General features: G+C 43.0%; 1 long non-coding RNA gene across 2 annotated transcripts in view; it reads left to right on the plus strand.

Moving 5' to 3' along the window:
- Positions 1-3791: 3791 nt before the first annotated feature.
- Positions 3792-24639, plus strand: part of LOC140730962 (uncharacterized) — a 31688-nt gene continuing 10840 nt past the window's right edge. Inside the window, exon 1 of one of the 2 annotated variants that reach the window (XR_012099709.1) lies at positions 3792-3856. This is a non-coding gene — a long non-coding RNA (uncharacterized lncRNA). Of the gene's footprint in view, positions 3861-24639 lie in introns of both variants that reach the window. The other variant, XR_012099708.1, reaches the window with a different exon arrangement.

Here is a 24639-nt window from a genome sequence, read left to right on the forward strand (position 1 = left end):
AATAGAAAATGGCTAGACTGGTTGAAGCTGACAAAAAGGTGACAGATTTGACCACACATTACAATAGTGGGGTGCAGAAGAGCATTACTGAATGCACAACTTGTTAAATGTTGAAGTGGATGGGCTACAGCAGCAGAAGACCATGAACATACACTCAGTGGTCACTTTATTAGGTGTAGGAGGTAATTAACATATTATACATAACTTACATAACAAAATGAACCAACACAAATTGTGCATATCAAGAGAGAAAGAAGAAAGAATGAAAGTGGAGAAATAAGACTACAAACGCACTATTTCTCTTGGCCAGGTGCATTGGGCTGGCCACTTTGATTGCAGGTCTGACACCAGACTCCTGAGAATGATGCTCTGTTCCAAACTCTGTCATTTGAGCAGATTGCCAATGGAGAGAGTAAAATCTTCAAGAATGTGCTCAGCTCTTCCTTGAAGAAATACAGCAGCCAAATGATTCTGGGGAACCCCTGTGCCAATGACAGCTCAAAATGTCAAAGGAGCATTCTGTTATATTAATGACATCAAAGCTGTTCATTGGGACCACACAGAATCTATAACATTACCAACAGCATTATAGCACTATCTCACAAACTTTTTCTGCCTGCCTGTTAGACAATACCTGCCCCATCTGTGCAAGAGTCAATAGTTCCAACATTGTCCTCATTAGCTATCTCAGAGACAACAAAACCAGACTGAAAGCAAGTAGTGATGAATCTCTTGAATTCTCTGCTTCAGAGTGTTGTGGAGGCAAGCTCATTTGAAGTGTAAGCAGAGATATTTTTGAAAGATCCACAAACAGAGGGAACAGAAACAGAGTAGAGGCCTGTGTAAATCCGCCATGGTCCCACTGAATGATAGGATAGGCTCATGGGGATTGGTGGCCCTAGTCCTATTCATTCTCATTTCTGAGGGACTGCCCGAGTAGAAAAATAGGAAGATGGTTTCAGGAAACACACACTACAGAGTAACAACAGAATCTTGTTGGAATTAACCTTTGTCGATTGGTATATGAGAATGCTGATTCCGTTTTCAAATTAGTTTCTCTAAATAAACCTGCAGGTGCAATTTTGCCAAAGTACCAATTTGTGAAGAAAGTCGCTTGTTACAATTTCTTTACAACATTTCAGTGCACTTTACATATACATTAAAAGCCCAGAGAGCAGAGTAGTAGCAATTTTTCAATTTGCAATGGACAAATGATGTGATTTAGGAGCCAAAAATACTGCATTTCATTAAATGCTAATGTTGTTCTAAAAAGTTACAAGACAGCCATGATTCACTTCAAAGAACATCATTGAGTTTCATTTGCCAATGAAACTTTTTCAGTTCTGTGTGTGCTAACAAGCAGATCTGTTCTTATGCTGTACAGCTGCCAGCATTTAACCATGCAGCTATAACCTTGGGATTCAGCATGGAAGTCTACTTTGGCACAAAACTGAAGCCCATGCCTGATATTTGATCTGAATTCCAAGCACATAGTCAGGTTGAGTAATTACACTCCACACTGAGGTCATTTGTTATGAAAAAAGGAAGTGTAGCATGTATAAGTTGCATTCTCCCAGTGATCTGTATGGAATCAGCCCTGTCATGTCCCACAGAACTCAGCCTTATTTCTTTATAAAACATTTGCTCCACCTGATCAGAGCCAAGCCAAGGGACTTCAAATTCTTTTGATACCAGACCAGAACTAACACTAACTTGAGATCTCAACAGAATCGGGTTGCAAAGCCAGGGCTGCCTTAGAGGATCATGTTCACCACAAAAGCACCACTGTCCGAAACAGTACTTCTGGCTGGGAGGGAGCGTGGGTGGAGTGTACTCACAGCCTTCTGAACGGAAGCTGAATGGATTGGTGAATGAGGTCACTCGACAGGAGGGGCCCTGTGTGCCCTGGGGCATGAAGGTCATCTGTAGCATTAGCCAGGCCTACACAGTTGAAGGAAGTTCTCCAGTCAGAGTCCATTACTTGCAGAGCCACAAGGTGAGAATCTGCATAAATATCATTTCAGCTTGGTGATTTTCAAGGCCTGGTATAAAGATTGAATGGTAGAAGAGGTTCATTAAATGTCAATATTTTTAAAGAGCTGTTAATATTATTGAAGTAAAACCCACAAAGCTGAAAGAAAAGGGGGAAAAATTTTTGATTTATGCATCGTAACTGAGTAAAATCAAACCATCTCAGTTTCCTTAAAATGCATTTCATAATTTTTGTTTTGTGATGGAAGGCCTGCATCTGTTAGATATCCTGAGTTAACACCCAAGAATTTAATAGCCTTACCAATCAATCATAATGTAAATAATATTCTGTCTTTCTGTTTATTCATGCCAAAATGGCTAATTTCACATTTATCCATGTTATACTGCCACTGGCTAAATAGCCCCAAAGCCTTGTGGGCAGACTCGGGAGAGATGAAGACCCAGACAGCAAATCAGGAGTGGAGCCCCTAAAGCGGCTGGACGTCATTGAACATCCTTCCAGCAGCGCCTGCAGCCAAGCTGGTGCCAAACATATTGCTTGATAAGCTTTCCTTTGGACTACACGGGTGAGGCTGAGAGGGGGATCTTGACGACTGGGATCTCCATCCCTTCCACCCAGGTTTGTAATGGTGATTCTTTGAGCCAGAGGGAAGCCAGCCACCATCACTACTTGCCACCGTCATGTAGTTCCCCAAACATGCAACTTGTCCAAATTGGCTCAAAGCCTCTGCATCCTCTTTACCATCTATAATTCCTATTCCCGGTCGTCAGGCCTGCTATTTCTGGCTATGCTTTGTGACTCCTCTTGGAACTATACTAACCTCTATAAGCCATGGCCAAGTCACTTTGCCTTTTGTGTTTTTGATCTAAAATAGATTGTTTTAATCCAATCAATTTGTTCGATAGTTTTACTTCTGTTGTTCTGTGTATCTAATTATTTAATGCAGATCCAGTTATAAATTTAACATGTTTGGAAGGAAGAGACATCAAGAGAATCTTGCAAAAGTGAACTATTGAACTAGTGTGCTGAATTTACATGATAATGTCAAGGGATTATGTTGGGGCAGTAATGGTTCAGTTGACTCTGGTTGATCTAACTGAACAAATCTGTGAGTAAACGAACAATGATATTGTAAACCAGTCCCCAGCTTGCAACACAATACCTAAGTTTCCAGATTTCCAGATCTGTCAAAGCACCAAACCTTTACTTAAGCAACTTTACTTCTATGATAGTTCATTGTTTTGGTGAAATGTCTGTTGTCGGATCTTTCCTTTGCCAATGTATAGAAATAAAGTACTTTGTCTATATATATTTTTTAAATTATTATTTATTTAACACACACACACACACACACACACACACACACACACACACACACACACACACACACACACACACACACACACACACACACACACACACACACACACACACACACACACACACAGTCATCAGCTTCATCTGGAAGTGCATTGAGGTTGTTGTCCCCCAAAAATCAGTCAAGGTCTATCCAAACCAGAAACCCTGGATCAAAAGTTCTGTGTGCGATGCACTCACCGCACAAGACAGAACCTTCGCCACCAGTGACCACCAGGAACTCAAAAAATGCAGCTACGATCTACACAAAGTCATCACAGCAGCAAAATGACAGTACAGGGACGAGATCCAAACAACACGCCTTGCTTACGTCAAAGTCTGCACACCATCGCCGACTTCAAAGCTAAACACAGTGATGCTGCCAACATTGCTGCCTCTCTCTCAGATGAGCTAAAACTTTTTCATGCTTGGTTAGATATCGCCAACACTGAGGCCCTGAGGGGAGCGGCTGATGCGACATGTACCTTGGTCATCGCTGATGCTGAAGTACGTAAGTGTTTTCAATGAGTGGACATTTTTAATCTCTCCTTCTCCCAGTGTAGAGTGCCCTCCTGCTTCAAGACATCCACCATTGTCCCTGTACCTAAAAAGACCAAGGTAACATGTCTGAATAGCTGGCGTCCTGTCGCACTCACCTCAATAATAAGCAATTGTTTTGAGAGGCTGGTCAAGGACTACACCGGCAGCATGCTACCATCCACCCTTACAATTCACCTACCGACACAACTGATCGACAGATGACGCAATAGTCACTGCTCTACACACCATCCCTACACATCTGGAGAAGAAGGATGCTTATGTGAGAATGCTGTTCTTGGACCACTGTTCAGCATTCAACACCATAATTCCTTCCAGACTTTATAAGAAGCTCAGAGACCTCGGCCTTCACCCTGCCTTGTGTAGCTGGATCCTGAACTTCCTGTCAGATCGCTGGCAGGTGGTAAGAGTGAGCTCCCTCACCTCTGCCCCTCTGACCCTCAACACAGGTGCCCCTCAGAGCTGTGTCCTAAGCCCCTCCTTTACTCTCTGTATACCCATGACTCTGTTGCCACCCACAGCTCCAATCTGCTAATTAAATTTGCAGATGATACAACATTGATTAGCCTTATCTCAAATTATAAAGAGGCAGCCTACAGAGAAGTCATCACCCTGACACAGTGGTGCCAAGAAAACAACTTCTCCCTCAGTATCGCAAAAAACAAAGGAGCTGGTCGTGGATTACAGGAGGAATGGAGTCAGGCTCACTCCTATTGATATCAATGGATCTGGGGTTGAGAGGGTGAACAGCTTTATGTTCCTCAGTATACATATCACCGAGGACCTCACTTGGCCTGTACATACTGGCTGTGTGGTGAAAAAAACAGAACAGCCCCTCCACCTCAGACAGCTGAAGAGGTTCGGCATGAGTCCCCAAACCTAAGGACTTTCTACAGGGGCACAACTGAGAGCATCCTGACTGGCTGTATCACTGCCTGGTATGGGAACTGTACTTCCCTCAATCTCAAGACTCTTCAGGGAGTGGCATAGACAGCCCAGCACATCTGTAGATGTGAACTTCCCACTATTCAGGATATTTACAGTGACAGATGCATAAAAAGCGTCCAAAGGATCATTGGGGATCTGAGTCACCCCCACCACAAACTGTTCCAGCTGCTACCATCCAGGAAATGGTACCACAGCATTAAAGCCAGGTCCAGCAGGCCCCCAGCCAGCTTCTTCCACCAGCCATCAGACTGATTAATTCACTCTGACACAATTGTATTTCAAAGCTATATTGACTGTTCTGTTGTTTATTTTACAGTGCATGCTGTTTATTACAAATTACTATAATTTGCACATTGCACCTTCAGACGGAGACATAACATAAATATTTTTACTTTTAATGTACGTGAAGGGTGTGGCCAAGTGGTTAAGGTGTTGGACTAGTGATCTGAAGGTCATGAGTTCAAGTCCCAGCTGAGGCAGTGTGTTGTGTCCTTGAGCGAGGCACTTAACCACACATTGCTGCAGTCCACCCAGCTGAAAATGGGTACTGGCAAAATGCTGAGGGTTAACCTCATAGGACTGGTGTCCTATCCAGGGGTGGGGGGGGGAAGCCTCGTACTCTCAGTCACTTCACGCCACAGAAACCAGCTTGATGAGCATGGGACTTTAATTTTAACTATGAGAAGGATGTAAGAAAGTCAATTCCATTCCATTCAATTCTATTTGCCCACACAGAATAGATTTTGGGTCAATCTGAAAGAACAAAAACTTATCAAGAAAATGGCCAGGGTTTATTTGTTTATTTAGACACTATGCCACTTAATTGGGGGCAGGAAACTTTTGCTGAACAGTTTCTAACTAGTGGCACTCATGTGCACTTGTTCAGCTGTTAGACGCTACACCGTGCTTAGAGCCAACAGTTTTTAACGCTCATCAGTTGCATGCACTTGTGTTCAAACAGCAGTGATTTTTGTCACTGACAGTTGGCGAGAAATAAGCAGTCAAAACTACTTTGCTCACGGCAGTTTCAAGCATTCAGGCATGGAGATGCTGCAAACAGCTGGGAGTCTAAATGAAATGATTGCACTAATTCAATAAGTTAGAAACTACAAAGAATTTGAAGTATCGACAGTCATCTTGAATGTTGCAATAAAAATGAAGATTTGAAGGATATAATCGTCGTGAGCATTACATGAAAGAAGTCCATTATCTACACGGTGTCTGCGCTGATTTTGTTTGAATCAAAAGAATGCAGCAGCATACAGATACACTGAATTAATTCCTCAATAACAACTAGGAACTAATACACACTTCTATCGTACTTTGGTAGTATTGATGGTTTTCTAACTTATTCTGTACTTCGTATTTAAATACATATTTTGTTACTCAGTTAAATGGTACTTTGTCTTTTTTATACATTCTTAACTATTTCCATGAAACTTCAGCTAATTGGGACAGCCGCTTCACTGACCAAAATGTACCAATTCCAATGTGTTCCAATTATATGTATATATTTATATATGTACAGTATACGTCTGTACAAAACTTCTGATAGGATTCCTGTCAGCAAACGCATTCATCCACTACAATCCTCTGCCTCTTGCCATCTAGCCAATTTTGTATTCAGTTTGCCAATACACCAAGAGTCCCTTGTGCCTTAATATTCTGGACAAGCCTACCATACAGGATCTCGTCAAAAGCCTTAACAAAGATACATAAATCATATTTACCACATTGCCTGCATCGATTTTCTTGGTTACTCCTGAAAATACTCAAAACCATGCTGACTCGTCCCAATTAGTTCCTCTCTTTTCAAGTGGATATAAATCACATCCTTCAAAATCTTCTCCAACAGCTTCCTTATCTCTATTGTTGACAAGGATGTGTGGTAATGGCCCAACTAAAGAGGGAGAGACACTGAAGCAGATTGGACAGTTCATTGAATTTTAATAAGAACTGTTGAGAACAAAAGGAAAGAGGATAAACACTAGTTTTACAAGGCCATTAACTAGAACTCTCAAACTAAAGCCAACATTGACACTGTGGCTCGAAAACATCAACTTAATACTAAATTAATTGTGCTCCTTACAGCATCAATCTAAGCTGTGGTCTTGTTTCCCAGAATGAGGGTTAAAGTACAGTGCCTATAAAAAGTCTTCACCCCCTTGAAGTTTTCACGTTTTATTGTTTTACAACATTGAATCACAACCCTTTCATTTCTTCTACTCAAGTTCGGGGAAGCTGGGGTTTCTCTCCTGTGTGATGTCACAATCAGTCACCCTCGCCCCATAGTACCCACAATCTGGAGGCAAACTGTTTTTGACTCCATACATGGCCTCCCACGTCCAGGCCAGAAGGTCTCACAGAAACTGTTTGCACTAAGTCTTGTGTGGCATGGGTTTAGAAATTGTGTGATTGGAGTGCCGGCGGGCAAAAATTAACTGTCATATGCAGGCACCATTGGCACCTTTTGACATCTCTGTACGATGGTTTGACCATGTCAATGTGGACCTTGTTGGTCCTTCTCCCTCCTCCCGCGGTCTCATGCACCTCCTTACCATGGTGAACCATAGCTCCAGGTTGCCAGAGGTCGTCCCGCTAGCATTGACAATGGTCACAGATATGTCTCAGGTGATCATCAGCGCCTGGGTTTGGTATCCAATCTGATATTTCCCCTGACTGCGGTGCCTAGTTCATTATCAGAACTCTGGGCTGCGATGGCCCCAGAACCTCGGTGTTAGGCTAGATCACACCGTGGCATATCACCCACGGTCCAATGGCCTACACAGAGCTGCTCTGAGGGCTCCCCTAACCAATGAGTGTTGGCATGATCATCTCTTGTGGATCCTGCTGAGGCACAGAACATCTCCATAAGAGGACCTGAAGTCGTCCACAGCTGAATTGATATAAGGGCAGTTGTTACGAGTGCCAGCTGATTTTATTCCTGACGCCACGACTGCCTGGTCAGCCTCTCAACAATGTTCCACCCTTCTCAGTAAATTCAATTCCTTTGCACCTGTTCCTACCTCCCAACATGGCGTACAGCACTCTTGGGTTCCTGTTGACCTGCATTCAGCCTCATTTGTTTTCGTCCACCATGTACACATCAATATCCCCTTAGGTCCCCTTACAGTGCCCTGTTCTGCGTTTTGGAATGTATTTCGATAGACCACCTTAAACTGGCCTGCCAAGATTTGGAGGATTCCACTGCCATCATGACATGACCATAAACATGTCAATGCTTCTCTGGATGAGCCAGAGGCACCTGCTGTTCCTCCATCATAGAACATAGGACCATGGTAAAACCGTCTGAGCTCCAGACAGGCTCACAATACCAGCTTTAGTGAATTCTGGAGTGGGAGGGTGGGGGGGGGGGGTGCCTGTGCAAGGTAATGTAAATGGGGGAACCCAGCAGGAACCCAAGAGTGTCCTACACTGTGATGGAAACGTACAGAATTCACAACCACTGATATTGAGCTGGGGTTCACTTTAAGAGGCTGGTCTGATGTGATGAGGTAATTATGTAAAGGACCTGTAGCGTGCTTTGTATTCAGGTTTTGGAGTTCAATGGATGTGTTGTTACAGTTTTCATAAGCTTGTTTGCAAAAACCAAAATGTTCATAAGAGAAATCCAGGGTCAAAGGGCTTGTTCCTATGCTGGAAAGTTCTGTGGTCCTTGAACGTGCAGATTTTAAAAGAAATGGTGTGTGTTGTCTACAGATAAACCTTATGGTTGTTAAATTGTTTTAAACAGCGCACTATAGCATCCCCCCAGTTGTTTTTGAACCGCAGCATCAGCATTAGCTTTAGTTTACTGTGTTTTTGGTCTAGCTTTTATTATTTTTCCTTTTATTCTGAACAGTTTTTATTAAAATTCATTGAAATATTCAATCCATTTCCATATCTCTCCTTCTTTACTTGGGCTATCACTGCACATCCTTGTCACCAAGACTCAACCACCAAAATGAACCTAGTGAAGACGGGACAGCTGAGCATGGCCCTGACGTTCACTGGCCAGGCAGGAGAGACGTTAAAGGCAGTGGAGGCTGGCTCATACAGTGTGACAGCGACTGACAGAGCGGCAAGCCCAGCCCAAACCGAAGTTCGTGGAGGAGAAATTCAATTCAGTGGAGATTAGGTTGGCAGAAGTGACTCACACAGTTTGGCAATTACTTTCAGAGCGGCAAACCCAGTCCAAGCAGGAAGAATGATCAACACCCACAGCGACAGTTCAGCAACTCACCACAGAAAAACAGAATCAGGTGGCAGCTCTTGTTACCGCAATTCAGCAGCCTTCAACTAGGACAGTCCCTCTCCCAGAATCAGCACCTCCCACTTCCTCTTCTCCACCTTCCCCGAGAAGGCAACCATAGGGAACAGCTCTCTGTCTATCTCGTAGATTTACCTGAACTGCTGTTCATTCACTGGCTATCTCGACACAACTCATGGATCGATTGGTCCAAGAGTGGGGGCCAGAATGCCTGTCTACTTGTCTGGATCCAGCTCAAACCCCTGTCAGCGTATCCCCTCCTGTGCCAGCTGCAAGTGCCGACCTGTCTGGTGTTCCTGCAAAATATACTGACCATCTCGAGATCTTCTATAAGAAGGCGACCAACGCACTGCCTCCACATCGGCCATACGACTGCACCATTGATCTTTTACCTGTTACTAGTCCTCCCCAGGACCGGCTCGTTTCCCTCCCCATCCTGAAATGGTGGTCATGGAAACATACGTCAAAAACATTGGCCTCAGTTCTTATCCGCCCGTCAGCTTCGCTAGCAGGAGCAGGCTTTTTCGTGAGCAAGAGGGACGACAGCTCCATCCCTGCATTGAATATCAGCCCCTCATCACAGTATAGAATGACTACCCTCTTCCCCTTCTTTCTGCTGAGTTTGAACATCCCCAGGGAGCAAGCATTATTCTTGAACAGAGATCTGCACTGTCCCTAGTTTATGCTCATCGTCCAGCCCAGTGCCTCCACGTACTTCCTCAAAAGCAGCTTCGAACACTGGGTGGGTGGACTATGTTTTCAGAAAGCTCTCTCCAACTTTCTCCTTGCAGGCTCCCTTTAGCCTCTTCACAATAGCAATATTTGTCCCCACAAGAATTGAATCTTCACCCTTCTTGACCAGGTCCAAACAAACGACATTAATGTATCAAAGACTTCAGTTACTACCTCATTTGCCTCCAAAAACTCCAGCTTCAATGACAAATAACCATCATACTGATAGTCATCCATGCTAAGACCCCAGATCTCTAGCGCACTGAGTGGTGTCAATGACAAATGGCTCAAGTACCAGTCGTAAAACAAACAGTACAGCAAAGTAACCTTTGAGATGGTGTCACATATGGCTCTAGCATAAATACCCTCAATCCGTAGTGATACCCTGGAGCTCAGCCCACTGAGCCTTCTGGAACAGAGTGTTTTGCTTTAGGGTGTTCCTTGATATATTGATGGAATGTGTTCTCCTCGAGATGCTAGGCCGGTCCTTCACTGCGTCTCTCCATTTAGGTACCCAGTGGCTCACTCTCCGAGGGTTTTCCCATCCTTCACACTCCCACCTGAAGTGTCCCTCTTAACCACAGTTATAACAGACAATACCAGTAGCTCCCCTTTTCACGGGACCCCCTTCTCTGGCAGCCCTCTGGTTAGTCCGTCCCCTCAGGGGATTCGACTCCCTGTCGGTTTTATCATGCAGAGTTGCCACACCCGCCTATCACAAACGGGACATCTCAGTTCTAAACTCCGCCACCAGCTCCTTTACCACTACCTGGGGTGGGCTATCAGTGGTCACCAGTCAAGGGGCTACTACCAAGGACTGCACCTCGCTGATTTAGGCCTCCTGTGCCTCCATTGCATTCTCCTCCTCTCTTGCTTTCAGCTTGACAAACGAGGGAGGGGGGCGCTTCTTACGAGACATTCAGAGACCCCAAGTGATCATGTCCTGTGACTATGCGTCTTTCGCCACTCTTAGCTGAATTGCCTCAACCGTTTGAATGCCCCCCCCCCCCCCACTTACACTGCAAGCAACTCAACTGTAGGTGGAAGGTTTCTCCCCTTTCTCCTGAAACATGTTCTGAAACCCCATCATAAGCTCCTCTGGGCTTCCCGTCACGCCAAGAAGAAAATTCGAGCGCTTGCATGTAGAAGAAACAAAGGGGTCTGTGCCTTTAAGGATCTCACTACGTCAGCAGCCGGCCCCCTCAGACTCTTTACCAATCATTGTCTTTTCATGTCATCAGAGCACCGCCACTTATCCAAGTCTCATATGCAGATAATAAATCAGCATGATGAAATGGCCAAGCACTCGATGGCCTATTTCTGTTCCTGTGTCTTATGTTTTTATGATTTTCTTCATTTGCAATATGTCATACTTCTTAAGAAATCTTCCCAGGCACAGGTCTGTTCCCTTGCATTCCCTCCTACACCAAGCAAACCACTCTTACTCTGCAATATGGAAGGCCTCACTATAGGAAGGATGTCAAGGCTTTAGAAAGGGTGCAGAAGAGGACTACAGGAATGCAGTCTGGATTAAAGGACATGCTCTAATGAGAGGTTGGACAAACTTAGTTTGTCTTGTCTGCAGAGCAGAGACTGAGGGAAAACCTGACAGAGGTTTATAAGATTACCAGAGGCATAAATATGTAATTCAGAAGGTATATTTTTCCCAGGGACAAAATGTCTAATACTAGTTCAAGTGAGATGTAAGGGCAAGTTTTCTTTACATCGCGCAGGGGTTCAAACCCTGGGGTCCACAGACCCCCTCATTAGTGGTAAGGGTCCAGGGCATAAAAAAAAGTTGGGATCGATGGGTGCTGGGGATGGTAATGGAGCAACTATGAAAGAGGCCTTAATAAGTTCTGGATAGGCACATAAATATGCAGAGCATGGAGGGATAGGGGCCTTATGTAGGCATGAGTGATTAGGTTGGCTAAGTGTTTAGTTTGGTTTTAGAGGAGGCCATGGATAGACATATCAGAATGGGAATGGGACATGGAATTAAAATGTGTGGCCACTGGGAGATCCTGCTTTTTCTGGCTAACAGAGCGTAAGTGTTCCACAAAACGGTCTCCCAGTCTGCGTCGGGTCTCGCCAATATATAAAAGGCCACATCGGGAGGGTTGCTGGCTGGATAGCCTCCAACCTGATGGCATGCCTCCTCTACTGTCAAAATGAATCCAAACTCAGGTTGGAGAAACAACACCTTATATACCGGCTGGGTAGCCTCCAACCTGATGGTATGAACATTGACTTCTCTAACTTCCGTTAATGCCCCTCCTCCCCTTCTTACCCCATCCCTGACATATTTAGTTGTTTGCCTGTTCTCCATCTCCCTCTGGTGCTCCCCCCCCCCTTTCTTTCTCCTGAGACCTCCTGTCCCATGATCCTTTCCCTTCTCCAGCTCTGTATCACTTTCACCAATCACCTTTCCAGCTCTTAGCTTCATCCCACCTCCTCCTGTCTACTCCTATCATTTTGCATTTCCCCCTCCCCCCTCTACTTTCAAATCTCTTACTATCTTTCCTTTCAGTTAGTCCTGATGAAGGGTCTCGGCTTAAAACGTCGACAGTGCTTCTCCCTATAGATGCTGCCTGGCCTGCTGTGTTCTACCAGCATTTTGTGTGTGTTGTTTGAATTTCCAGCATCTGCAGATTTCCTCGTGTTTGCAACTGGATACAACATTGTTTAGCAGAATGAGCCACAGTGTGGCAGCAGAGGGTTTCCTCTCTGACTGAGACCTTGAACTAAAGGTGTGGCCCAAGGATCGATGCTGGGTCCAATGTTATTTATTATTTATAGTAATAATTCAGATGATAGCATGGTAAACTGGATCAGCAAGTTTGGAGATGGCACCAGTTCTGGAGGTGTAGTGAGCAGCAAAGAAGACTATCAAAGCTGGAAAAATAAAAAAATAATAGCAGAAGGAATTTCATTCAGGCAACTGTGAGGTGTTGCATTTTTACAGGAAAACCGGGGTAAGAATTACAGGATGAAAGGTAGGGTTCTGGAGTGTATTGAGAGAAAAAGCTACCTGGGAATTCAGATCCATAATTCCTTGAAAGTGGTGTCACAAATAGATAAGGTTATGAAGAGAGCTTTTGGCACACTGGTCTTCATAAACTAGGACAGTGAGTACAGGAGTGCAGATGTTATGTTGAAGCGTAAAAGACATTGGTGTGGCCTAATTTGAAGTATTATGTGCAGTACTGGCCACCTACCTTCAGGAAAGATATCAGTTAGCCTGAAAGAGTACAGAGAAAATATAAAAGGTTGTTGCTAGGACTTGAGGACCTCAATTATAGAAAGGACACAGGAGCAAATTTTAGGCCACTGGGCTCATCATCTGCTCTGCAACTTGATCAAGGCTGATTTATTATCCCTCTCAACCCTTTTCTCCTGTCTTCTCCCCGTATCCTTTGATACTCTTACAATCAAGAACCTATCAACCTCCACCTTAAATATACCTCATGACCTGTGTGGCAAAGAATGCCACAGATTTATAACCCTCCACCTAAAGAAATTCCTCTTCATCTCTGTTGTAAGACTGTGCCCTCTGGTCCTAGAGCCCCCACCACAGGAAATATCCTCTCCACAGCCATTCCATCAAGGCCTTTCAAAATTCAATAGATTTAACTGAGATTCCCCCTTATTCTTCTAAACTACATTTAGCCCAGGGCCATCAAATGCTTCTCTATGTTAACCTTTCATTCCCAGGATGATTCTCCTGCAACTTCTCTGGACCCTCTCCAATACCAATGTATCTTATCTAAGATAAGCAGTTAATATTTCAATGATATTTGAGTAATATTGTAAAAATATTGTTTGATTAAGCATTCCTTGTTGTTTACATAATTAATATAGGTTATATGTAAAAGTACATGATTGGCATCACGTCATATGCATTAGCCTCGCTTAAAGTATAAAATGAAACAAAGTAACACACGCATCTCTTGGGCTCCCTTGTTTTTATTTTGATTAGTTTTAAGTTTTGGAGTTACAAAACCTAACAGTGGCGATGAATAAGTTTTAAGCAAACACAAAACGACTACCTACATGTTAAAGTGCAGCGTGATGTGGGAGTTTTTGAAAAAAGTACCATGACATGTACTTCTTCAGGAAAGGGCAGACATGGTGGAGTTTAAAAAAAAGGGAGAAAATGGAGTAAATTCACAGGGTCATAAACAGAGAGTGCTGGGTGATAATAATCACAGCGTGTCTCTGGACTCAGTAGCCTTGAGAGTTACAATGTGAAAACTAAAAATAAACAAGTAATATGGGTTACAGCAGAAGTGATCAGCAGATTAATTAAAATGGAAATGGACACTGACTCGGCTGTTCCAGTCAATGCACAAAATGAGTTTGAACATCTTCAGATATACTGAACTGAAGCCTGCAGATATTGAACTAAGAACTTTAGTGGAGTAAAGACAATTCCTGTGGAAATGACATTTGTAACAGTGAAATACAACAACCAACAAGTCACACTGGGCTTGTCTGTGGTAAAAACAGGGGGGGCCAGCATTGTGGGGCCATGATTGGCTGAGATAGCTACATCTTGATTAGAGATCCATTCACTATTTGCATGCTACATCCCTTGCAATAGAGTCAACTGAAGGTGAATTAAGAAAGATACTGGATGATGCCACAGCATATTCAAGGATGGCGTTGGAAAACTCAAACATATCGAGGGTAAAATAATGTTAAATGAAAATTCTACACCCAAGATTTACAAAGGCTGTCCAATTCCTTACAGCATCCATGATAAAGTAGCCAGTGAACTAGATGGCATGGAGGCTGAAGGAATTAGTTCCAAGGTTGAGTGGAGGTCATGGTTAACATCAGTGGTCCCAGTGGCCAAGAGGAATGGGTCTGTTAGGATCTGTGCTGATTTTTAGGTCACTATCATCCTAGAACTGAAAGTTGATCAATATCCTCTACTCAGGATAGAGGATACTTTTGCAATATTTCTGGAGGAAAACATTTCAGCAAAGTGGACAGCTGAGGCCTACCTATAGATGTAGATGGAGGAAGTGACCAAAGTGTTTCTCGCAGCATAAACTCACAAAGGGCTTTATTGCTATAATAAGCTTATTTTTGGTTTAGCATCTGCACCTGGCTTTCCAAAAGTCAAAGTAAATGATTAAATCAGACATTGTACTCACATATTATCATCCACAACATCCAGCGAAGCTTGTCTGTGATGTCTTGCCTTATGATATTGGCACAGCCATGTCACATGCTCTGAGAGATGGAACTGAACACTGCATAAGCCTTGCTTAATGTTCTCTTATCACTGCAGAGAAAAAATTACACACAGATTGACAGCAAAGCTGCCCACATACTCAGTGTTTTCTAGGATGAGCATCATTGTTATGGTTAGAATGACAAGGAACATCTCCAAATCTCAAGATATTTTTAAAAAGATTAGAAGGTTATGGTCTCACAGCACGGTGACAAGTGTGAATTCTTCAAACCAAGCATCACTTACTGTAGTCACATGATTGACGCACAAGGATTAAACAAGTGTGCAGAGAAAATTCAGGCAGTGATGTATGCCCCAAGGCAAAATGATATGTCACAGTTGCAATCCTTTTTAGGATTTGTCAATTAATATAACAGGTTCCTGTCAAAGTTGACTATTATGCTCCAAATGTTACGTACCTCGTGGGTATCTTGTGACAGTCTCATGACTATGATATAATTGCGTATTTGGTGAGCATGATGTGATGGTCTTGTGATGGTGGGGTGATGTATTTTCCCACCAGTATGAGGTCACATGATGTAATTTTCCCGCCAGTGTGAGGTCATGTGATGGCCAGTTTTCAACAGGTATAAAACGGGGAAAGCCTGCTGTGACGCTGGAGTTTTGTTGGGATGTCGTTTAAGTCGTCCGTTACTCCGTTATGCTGCGTATTTGGTTTCATGATGCAGTTTTGTTTTAAAGTGGAGTTTTAATTCTTACTGTAAGGTACATTGTCGTTGTGCTGGCAGTTTTGAAAATCACTGCCAGTTATGTTTGATGTATCTTCGATTTAATTTTAAAGTCTAAGTATTGGAGAGTGAAGATTTACCGAAGTACGGAAACTCGAAGGATCGAGAAAAGTTGGTGTCGTTGGCGGTAATACAGGATCGACCTTATTGAATCATCATTAAGGAAATATGACCTGCATCTAAAATAACCCCTGCTTTGTAAGAGCAGAAAGGGTTGGAGGCAGTGTAATTTGCTAAGGAAAAGGTCAGTTCCTTCAAGCCACTTTTATTTCCTTCATCGTGAATCCTTCGGGCAAGGCATATTTTGGCGGGGACCAGCAGTAACGTCGCATCGTCGAGGAATTTGTTACTTCAGGAAAGTCTCTCCTAATTGACTGTGTAAATCATTTGGACTTTCGCATTTATCGCTTTAAGAACTGTTTGAGTTGCTGTATAGCAGTTAACTTCTGGTTAAGTAAGTTGTTTGTTTACTTTTCATTTTTATTGAGCAGAGTTTAAATAAATGTTTATTTGTCTATTAAAAAACTGTCTCAATTCTATATTCATTGTTGCCATATTGTAACACAACCCTTGAACTCATTAAAACAGATTGGGAAGAAATGGCAATGGACAAAGTAGTGTGAAGTGGCTTTCCAAAAGGTGAAGGAAATGGTGACGTCAGCTACTGTACTCACACATTATGATCAACATTGTCCAGTGAAGCCTTGCCTTATGGTTTAGTTGCTGTGAGGTCCAAGTCTCTGCTGGGAAGAACAGGCCCCCAGTCCTCGGGGTCGCGTTGCCGGTGGCCGTTGGCGGGGGCATCTTAATACGCTCGGCAAAGGATGGTGCTCGGCGAAGCTGTGCCGGAGGGGATGGTCGGAGGTTCGACGGACTTGGAATCCGCCGCGATCAGGTCGTTTTCACTGTGTGCTGCGTCTGCGAGGCTGGGTTTGACAGAGCTTTCATTGTGTGCTGCATCTGCGAGACTGAGTCGGGCAGCACCATGGAAGTCCATAGCGGGGGTATTCCCTTCTGCCGCCGGCGTGGGATGACGAGTCAATCGGGACCCTGAGGACTTTGTGGAAACTGTGTGGTGCTTTCTTTCGAACTTATAGTCTTTTAACATCTTTGGACTATTTTTACTGTGCCCATGGTCTGTTTTTTTTATCAATTATGCTATTGTTTGCACTGTTGTAACTATGTGGTTTTGTGCAGGTCTTGTAGCTTTAGTTTTTGGTCTTGTTTTGACTGGTGGGATTGGAGCTTCTTTCCAGGAAACGCGCTAAGATGGTAGCGCGATATTAATACGCAGCAGCCTCTCCGGACTCTGGATTGGGGATTGCCAAATGTTATGTGGATCTTCTGGTGTAGTCTGTTTTGTCATATGCTTTTGTGCTATCATTCTGGGGGAACGTTGTCTCATTTTTTTAACTACATTGCATTTGTGGTTTCTAAATAACAATAAACTGAATCTGAATCTGAAGGTGCAGTTATGTCACGTTATGAGTGATGGAAGTGAATAGCTTTTGCATCACATTCCCTTACCGCTGCAGAGAACAAATATGCCCAGATTGACAGAGAGGCCTTGACTCCAGTTAGTGGTGTAAAATATTTCAACCAATACGGGAGAGGTTTACCATCGTTACTGTTCATCAACTACTGGTGTCCATTTTCAATCCTCAGAAGGGTGTTCCACTAACAGCAGCAGCAAAAATGCAGAGATGGGCTCTGTTTCTTGGAGGACACATACAAGACTGAATTCACAAGGATGACTAATTTTAGAAATGCTGATGGTTTGTCCAATTTACCCTTGGAAAATACCAGAAAAGAGCCCACGCTCTCTAGCAGTCACTAAAAAAAAGGCTGGAAAGTCAGCAGAAATCCCAGGCCACAACATTTCTACCAGCACTGGATGAACTTGCCCTTGAGGAGGGTTGCCTTATGTGGGGATTGAGAATTGTTGTACCATTCAAGCTGAGAGCTGAAGTGTTGGAGGTGCTACTATACATGCCGGTTATCTAGGCATGGTCAAAATGAAAATATTGGCTCAAAGATTTGTCTGGTGGCCTGGGATAGATCAGCAGATCAAACAACTTCCCACGCACTTTTTGGGATGCCAACTATTCCAGAAGACACAAGAACAGCGCCTCTCCATCCCTGTCAGAGGATTCATGTGGATTTTGCCAGACCGTCCCTGGGTAATAGTGGATGCAACTACAAATTGGGCAGAAGCGGTCCACTACAAACCACTAGCCTCCATTACACTGTTGATGTGTTCAGGAGCCTCTTCTCAAAGGTTGGTGTTTCAGAACACTTAGTCAGCGATAATGAACCACAGTTTGTTGTTGAATAGCTTCAGTTCTTCCTGAAAATGAGTGGAATAAGACATATAACGTCTGCACTGTCCCACCCAGATACAAATGGCTTGGTGAAAATGTTAGTCCAGAGTTTAAAGAAAGAGTCACACTGAATCAGAAGCTTGCCAATTTACCCTTGCATATTGCAATACAGCGCGTTCCACAGCCAACAGCTCACCAGCTGTGCTGTTCCTGGGTCATTCGTCGTGTTCACACATGGATCTCTCAAACCCAATCTCAGAAGGAATATGCCGTACAAACAGCTGAGACAAATTGAGGGCTCCTGGACAAATTGAGGTTCGATGTTTCACTCCTGGACAAGAGAGACTACAGGGGTGATCAAAAGAGGTAACTTAAAAAGACTAAGTGGTAAATGCGGGCTCACTTTTAACATTTAAGAAAAACTTGGACAGGTACATGGATGAGAGGTGTATAGGGGGATATGGTGCAGGTGCAGGTCAGTGGGACTAGGCAGAGAAGTTGTTCGGCACAGCCAAGAAGGGCCAAAAAGCCTGTTTCTGTGCTCAAAAATACAACTGCAGATGCTGTGGATCAAAGAATATGTACACAACGCTGGAATAACTCAGCAGATGCTGCCTGACCTGCTGAGTTCTTCCAGCGTTGTGTACGTATTCTCTGTTTCTGTGCTGTAATGTTCTATGGTTATATAAATCAAAATAATTAACTGCATAATTATTTTCCTCCTTTAATATGACACACCAAATCAACACTGGTTTTAGAAGTCACATAATTTCTTGAAGAGACCATCTGTGTACAGTCAACGGGTTTCAATTGATTGTAATAAACATACACCTGTATCTGGAAGGTCCAAACGCTGGTGGGTCAGTGTCCTGGCAAAAACTACACCGTGAAGACAAAAGAACACTCCAAGCAACTACACAAAAAGGTTATTAAAAAACATGCCAGGAGATGGATACAAGTAAATTTCCAAGTCACTGTATATCCCTTAGAGTACAGTTGTCAATCATCAAGAAACAGAAAGAATATTGCACAGTGGTAAATCTGCCTCAAGCAAGCCATCCTCAAAAACTGAGTGGCCGTGCAAGAAGGGGACTAGTGAGGGAGGCCACCAAAAGACCTGTGACAACTCTGGAGGAGTTACAAGCTTCAGTGGCTGAGATTAGAGAGACTGCAGGTACAGCATCTATTGCCTGTGTACTTCACCTGTCGCAGCTTTATGGGAGAGGTGAGTAGTTACGCAATCAATTATTTTGTGTTCAATAATTGTAATAGAGTGAGGCCAATTTATAGAAATTTGTTTTCACTTTGGCACAAAAGACTATTTTCTTTTGGTCAGTGTCAAAAAAGCCAAATTAAATCCACTGATTCAATGTTATAAAACAATAAAACATGAAAACTTCCAGTGGGAGGGGGTGTGAATACTTTTTACAGGCACTGTATAATATGTATACAAGTTGAGACCCATTCTATACTAAACAGGGAGGAGTGTTGAGTTTTTAATATTTCAGGGTAATACTTGAGTAATATTGTAAATACATTGTTTGGTTAAACGTTATTTGTTTGTTTACATAATTTATTACAGGTTATATGTATGAAGTATATGAATGCCATGTGTCATTACACCATCGCATCATAATTTATTTGAATTTATTTATTTAAATCCATCCCACAATGTAAAACTTTTTGTGTTATGACTCCGTCGCAATGTACAGACATGTGAATATATAAACTAATGGCTTGTAGAAAGAAGCTGTTCTACAGCCTGTTGGTCCTGGCTTTCATGCTGCAGTACCGTTCACCAGATGGAAGCAGTTGAAACGGTTTACGGTTGGGGTGACTGGCGTCCCCGATGATCTTCCAGGCCTTCTTTATGCACCTGCTGCTGTAAATGTTCTCAGTGGAAGGAAGTTCACATCCACAGATGCACTGGGATGTCTGTACCACTCTCTGCAGTGCCCAGCGATCAAAGTTGGTGCAGTTCCCATACCAGGCAGTGATGCAGCCAGTCGGGATGCTCTCAATGGTGCCCCTGTAGAATGTCCTGAGGATTTGGGGGCTCATGCTGAATTCTTCATTCACCTGAGGTGGAAGAGACGCTGTTGTGCTTTTTTTAAACACACAGCCAATGTGTAAGTGCGCGCCTCACTACAGTTAGAATGTAGTAGACACATTTTGGAGTTAAAAAACAAAACATAACGTATTTCTTTCAGGATACTATGAAACAGTTAAAATATTTTCAATGTTGCTGTTACATAAGTATAAACTGAATTAAATTAAAACTGTGTTGGAGTATTAAACACAGGAGATGCAGCTGTTGTAAATCCAGGGGAACTCAGCAGGTCAGGAAGCGTCCATGGAGACGTATTGACGAGGCCCTTCATCAGGATTGGACATACAGAATTCTGATTGGAGTCAGAATAAAAAGGTAGGGAGAGGGGAAGAAATAGAAGCTGGCAGGTGGTAGATGAAGCCTAGAGAGGGGGAAGGTGGGGGGTTGGGAGGGGATAAAGTGACAAGCTGGGAGGTGATAGATGAAGCCTAGAGAGGGGGAAGGTGGGGGGTTGGGAGGGGATAAAGTGACAAGCTGGGAGGTGATAGATGAAGCCTAGAGAGGGGGAAGGTGGAGGTTTGGAGGGGGTAACATGACAAGCTGGGAGGTGATAGATGAAGCCTAGAGAGAGGGAAGGTGGGGGTTTGGGGAGGGGGTAACGTGACAAGCTGGGAGGTGGTAGATGAAGCCTAGAGAGGGGGAAGGTGGGGGTTTGGGGAGGGGGTAACGTGACAAGCTGGGAGGTGGTAGATGAAACCTAGAGAGGGGGAAGGTGGGGGTTGGGAGGGGGTAACGTGACAAGCTGGGAGGTGGTAGATGAAACCTAGAGAGGGGGAAGGTGGGGGTTGGGAGGGGGTAACGTGACAAGCTGGGAGGTGATAGATGAAGCCTAGAGAGGGGGAAGGTGGGGGTTGGGAGGGGGTAACGTGACAAGCTGGGAGGTGGTAGATGAAGCCTAGAGAGGGGGAAGGTGGGGGTTGGGAGGGGGTAACATGACAAGCTGGGAGGTGATAGATGAAGCCTAGAGAGGGGGAAGGTGGGGGTTGGGAGGGGGTAACGTGACAAGCTGGGAGGTGATAGATGAAGCCTAGAGAGAGGGAAGGTGGGGGTTGGGAGGGGGTAACGTGACAAGCTGGGAGGTGATAGATGAAGCCTAGAGAGGGGGAAGGTGGGGGTTGGGAGGGGGTAATGTGACAAGCTGGGAGGTGGTAGATGAAGCCTAGAGAGGGAGAAGGTGGGGGTTGGGAGGGGGTAACATGACAAGCTGGGAGGTGATAGATGAAACCTAGAGAGGGGGAAGGTGGGGGTTTGGGGAGGGGGTAACGTGACAAGCTGGGAGGTGATAGGTGGAAAAGGGGAAGTACTGAAGGAGGAATTCAGTAAAATCATAGAAATTCCTGTGCTCCAAGCTGATTTACAAACTTGATCACCAACCACATCCCTGATCTCTCTTCAGTGAACAGACATCTATCAGTCTCAGCCTTAAATATACTCAGTGAAATAACTTTCATAAAGGTAAGGACAGTTTTCCTTATCTTTCTCCTAAAATCATCATATCTATGCTCTATAATTATAGATGCTCTACTCCCTGTCTCCAGAATCTTATCAGAATCTTTTATATCTCATTTAGATAATCTCTCATTTTTCTGAGTTCTATGTCAGACCATCTGTATTTGCCAGGCAGCACACAATGTCATTTTCTTACTACAATATAATGTCACTCCATGTTTAAAATAATATAATGTATAACCATATAACAATTACAGCACGGAAACAGGCCATCTCAGCCCTTCTAGTCCGTGCCGAACACTTACTCTCACCTAGTCCCACTGGCCCACACTCAGCCCATAACCCTCCATTCCTTTCCTGTCCATATACCTATCCAATTTTACTTTAAATGAAAATACCGAACCTGCCTCTACCACTTCTACTAGAAACTCGTTCCACACAGCTATCACTCTCTGAGTAAAGAAAAACCCCCCTCAAGTTACCCTTAAACTTTTGCCCCCTAACTCTCAAATCATGTCCTCTTGTTTGAATCTCCCCTACTCTCAATGGAAAACGCCTATCCATGTCAACTCTATCTATCCCCCTCATTATTTTAAATACCACGATCGTCCCCCCTCAACCTTCTATGCTCCAAAGAATAAAGACCTAACTTGTTCAACCTTTCACTGTAACTTAGGTGCTGAAACCCAGGTAACATTCTAGTAAATCTTCTCTGTACTCTCTCTAATTTGTTGACATCTTTCCTATAATTCGGTGACCAGAACTGTACACAATACTCCAAATTCAGCCTTACCAATGCCTTGTACAATTTTAACATTACATCCCAACTCCTATACTCAATCACGAGGAAATCTGCAGATGCTGGAAATTCAAACAACAACACACACAAAATGCTGGTGGAACACAGCAGGCCAGGCAGCATCTATAGTGAGAAGCGCTGTCGACGTTTCGGGCCGAGACCCTTCGTCAGGACCCCCACCTATACTCAATGCTCCAATTTATAAAGTCCAGCATACCAAAAGCTTTTTTCACCACCCTATCCACATGAGATTCCATAATGTGGTAATTTCTGCCCATTCAGAGTTATCAGTGACTTCATGCTATTGTAATCTGCTTCTGTGTTTGGGATCCCTCACAATTTAGGATTGACCATAAAATTAGGATTTCATTTTCCATTCCTCAGTGTATATTGTAGTTATTGTCACGATAAAAATGGCACAGGTGAGATGGGGATGCATATTCCCTTAATGATAGTGAGGGAGGAGGTGTAGGGGCAGGTGTTGCATTTGTTCCATTTGTAAGAATAAGTGCCTGGAGGGAGATCAGTGGGGAGAATGGAGTCGCATAGGAAACGATCCCTGCAGAAAGCAGAAAGTGGGGGAGGGGTGGGGGAGGAAGATGTGCTTGGTGGTGGGATCTCATTGGAGTTGGCAGAAGTTACAGAGAATTATGTGCTGGACATGGATGCTGATGGGGTGGTAGGTGAGGACAAAGGGAACCCTATCCCTGGTGTGGTGGCGGGTGGATAGGGTGAGGGCAGACATGTGTGAAATGGAAGTGATGCGGGTGAGGGCAACGTTGATAGTGTACGAAGGAAAGCCCTTTTCTTTGAAGAAGGAGGACATCTCATTAGTTCTGGAATGAAATGCCTCATTCTGAGACCAGATGCAGAGGCGATGGAGAAATTGAGAGAAGGAGATGGCATTTTTAGAAGTGACAGGGTGGGAAAAGTTGTAGATCAGGTAGCTGTGAGAATTTATAAGCTGTGAGGATTTATGAATAAATGAATGAATTAAATTAATTTATTTTGTTCAGTACAATCATAACAAAAAGCATCACATACAACAATGATTTCATAGGACAAAATTACAACAAAAAACATAGATATTCTTTAAAACAGACCAAAAGGGTGTAGGCTGAAGCTACAGCTTATTACACCTACCCCTCTACCCCTCTTACTTATACAACATAATTGGCATCAATCATCACATCAAAAATAAAAAATTTCATAATCTTTTAACACAAAATCCAATTCCAAAGATCATTTATTTACATTACTCCCATTCATTTTAAATCATGTATTTTATATTTGTTCATTAAATACTTTTTAAATAATTTTTAAACTTGTTAAGTGTAGTGCATGTTTTTAAATTCTTACTATGACTGTTCCATAGATTCACCCTTCTGACTGAAATACATGATTTTTTAGATTTGTTCTTATCCTTTGTTTATGAAATATACACATTCCACTCAAATCATGTTGTCTTTCTGTCATTTTAAACAACCTTTAATTGTGGTAGCTGTCCATTTTCTACTTTATACATAATTTGTATTATTTTAAAGTCTACAAAATCTCTGAATTTTAAAGTGTTTAGTTGAATAAATAGTGGATTGGTTGGCTCATAATAACTTGTCTTATTTACAATTCGTATATCTTTCTTTTGGAGTAGAAAAATTGAGTTTGTATTTGTTTTGTATGTATTTCCCCATACCTCTACACAGTAAGTCATGTATGGGACTATAAGTGAACAGTATAATGTATACAAAGATTCCTGATTTAAGAAATCTTGCGTTTTGTACAGTATTGCAATAGACTTAGACATTTTTGCTTTGACAGAATTTATTTGTAGTTTCCAGCTTAATTTACTACCTATTACCACTCCTAAAAATTTTGTTTCAGATACCTAAACAATTTCAACATCATTTATTCTAAGTTTACTCTATGAGTTTGATACACGGTTTCCAAATATTATGAATTTAGTTTTACCTAGATTCAGTGATAATTTGTTAATATCAAACCATTTCTCTATAATTTTTAGTTCTTTCTCCACTATATTCAAAAGTTATTTCAGATGTTCCCCACTACAATATATAGTTGTATCATCAGCAAATAATATACATTTTAATGTCT

Source organism: Hemitrygon akajei, chromosome 1 (assembly GCF_048418815.1).
Source record: "Hemitrygon akajei chromosome 1, sHemAka1.3, whole genome shotgun sequence".
NCBI lineage: Eukaryota > Metazoa > Chordata > Chondrichthyes > Myliobatiformes > Dasyatidae > Hemitrygon > Hemitrygon akajei.